The sequence below is a fragment of the Ochlerotatus camptorhynchus genome, unplaced genomic scaffold, assembly GCF_037179485.1.
Source record: "Ochlerotatus camptorhynchus isolate MF236.1 unplaced genomic scaffold, CSIRO-AGI_Acam_v1.1 ptg000239l, whole genome shotgun sequence".
Lineage (NCBI taxonomy): Eukaryota > Metazoa > Arthropoda > Insecta > Diptera > Culicidae > Ochlerotatus > Ochlerotatus camptorhynchus.
Window position 1 is genome coordinate 119,809 of NW_027040729.1, and position 2,662 is coordinate 122,470.

Consider the following 2,662-nt stretch of genomic DNA (forward strand, 5'->3'; position numbering starts at 1 on the left):
TGAATACCAAGTACAGGGACTCTTGGAACTCATTGACCTGCTCTAAGATGATGCGGAGCTTGACAATATGCTGTTGTCGGAGAGTCGCGTCGATCTTCTCCTGTATCCGATTGAGGATAACTTTACACAGAACTTTGAGAACAATACACAGTAACATGATGCCTCGCCAGTTGTCGCATACAGTTGGATCCCCCTTCTTGGGGACTTTTACCAAGACGCCCTGCATCCAGTCGGCCGGAAAAGTCGCGGTGTCAAAGATATTGACGAATAGTTGATGCAACGTTTGTGAGGATAGCATGGGGTCAGCTTTGAGCATCTCTGCTGATATGCGAACGACCCCCGGGGCTTTGTTGGACTTCATACTTCGGATGGCTGCTTCTATCTCCTGCAATGATGGAGCTTCAGTGTTGACGCGAGTAACGCGCCTCACCCTTGGCGGATCATGCCGAGATGTTGATGGTCGGTTGACCGTTGAAACGTCGAGAAGTTGTTCAAAGTGCTCAAACCAACGTTTCAACTGGTCAGTGGGGTCGGTGAGCAACTGACAAGTCGCGTCTTTCACAGGCATCCTTGGGTTAATCCTTGCCCAGCTCAGGCGTTGTGAAGCATCATAGAGGAGGCGGATATCGCCAGTTGCTGCGGCTTTCTCCCCTACATCAGCCAGGGAGTTCATCCACGCTCGCTTGTCCCGTATACAGGAGCGCTTAACTTCCCTCTCTAGAGCCGAATGCCGCTGACGGGTCTTGTTCTTGGCTCCTAGGGCCCTTGCTCGCTCTATCGCGGTTTTTGCTTCTCTCATCGATCTTCCTCCAGGTTTCATCGGTGATCCACTCCTTCCTCTGAGTGCGCAGCTGACCCAGGTTGTTCTCGCTTGTTTCAATAAAGGCATTATTGATGCTTGTCCAGGTCCACTGTTCTTCTATGCTGCCACCTTCCGGAATATTGGCTGGCTGGCGATCTCTTCACTGCTGGGGCTTCCAGTCGGCGTGTGTTGAATCGCCACCCGAGTATCTCATCCCGCCGATGAACCCGCGCAATGCGTAAGCGGATCTCACCGACCAGGAGATGATGATCAGACGCGATGTCAGCGCTGCGTTTATTCCGAACATCAAGAAGGCTCCGTCTCCATTTTCGGCTGATACAGATGTGGTCGATTTGGTTCTCTGTATATCCATCACGAGAGACCCATGTGACTTTATGCACTGGGCGATGAGGGAAGAGCGAACCCCCGATCACCATGTGTCGTTGTTGCCACAAAACTCTGCAAGCAGCTCGCCGTTCTCGCTCATATCTCCGAAACCATGGCGTCCCATAATGCGCTCATAGTCCGAGTTGTCGGAGCCGATCTTCGCATTGAAGTCACCTGTGTAGATCTTGATATCACCTCTTGGAGTCTTATCCACGACAGGTTTCGGACCCGTGTTCTGAATCTGGCAACGATTATTCTCTCATTGATAGGTTCCCTTTTGAAGAGCGCAGCCTGTGCATGGGCGCTAAGCAGAAAGCCAACTCCACGATGTCGCGGAGCGTTTTCACCTCGTATACCAGAATATAAAAGTACCTGTCCCGAAGGCAGCTTTAGTTCTCCAATGTTCGGCCAGCGGACTTCAGTTAGTCCCAGGATTTCTAGCTTCATACGGCGGGCCTCACTGGCGAGTTGTGCCAGTTTACCCTGTTGGGCTAGCGTCAGTACATTCCATGTTCCAATTATTGTCCGTTGTTTAGCGCTAAAAGTTGTTGCCATAAAATCAGTTCGTTAATTTATTACTAGATTTCAAATTCACTCAAATTTACTCCTCGCTGAGTTTATTTGTTTATTTGGTTCTACATCAACTCCTTTAGTCCTAATGATGGATTAAGCAATACTAGGAAATACAATATAGTCGAGAAGTAACGAGCTGCAAAGGCCGTGAAGTCCAACTTAATTCCTAATTCTTAAAAATATATCACGGAATCTCTGACGCAGCGTCTCGCGTGCCAAGTGAAAATCAAATAAGGAAGCAACACGATTGAAAACCCTTTGTAGCCCCATTGATAGCACCATACGAACTAGTGCTCGTGGTTGATCGTTAACGTCGATTTGTTGTAGAATAGAAGGACAATCGATTCTGCCACAAACAGGGCCCTTGTCGTATCTTTTCGACTCCACAAAGGATCCAGGCGAATTAACTGGCACCGACTTTCTTAGCTTGGAAGGTGATGAGGATCTCTCCAAGGCAATCGTCCAAGGGCAAACCAAATGAATCGTCCTTGAATAGACTCTACTCTTTGTACACTGTTTTGGTAAATGGGATTCCATACAGGACAGCAGTATTCTAACACCGACCGGACGAGGGAGCAGTAAAGCGACCTCAAACAGTAGATGTCCGTGAAACTTTTAGCTATCCTGAAAATGAAGCCGAGCGTTCTGGGTGCCTTGTCGATAGCGTACGAGATATGCTGGCTGTATGTGAGTTTACAATCTAAGACGACTCTTAAATCCTTAATGTGATTCACACGATGTACGTCAACGCCTTCTAGGATATATAACTGAAAGTAATTGGATGTTTCTTCCGTGAGAACGTGATTACTGAAAATTTTGTTGGATTTACAACCATGCGGTGGCAGTCAGCGATGGCTCAGATTCGGAGATAGATTTTAATGTCATCTGCGAACGACAGTC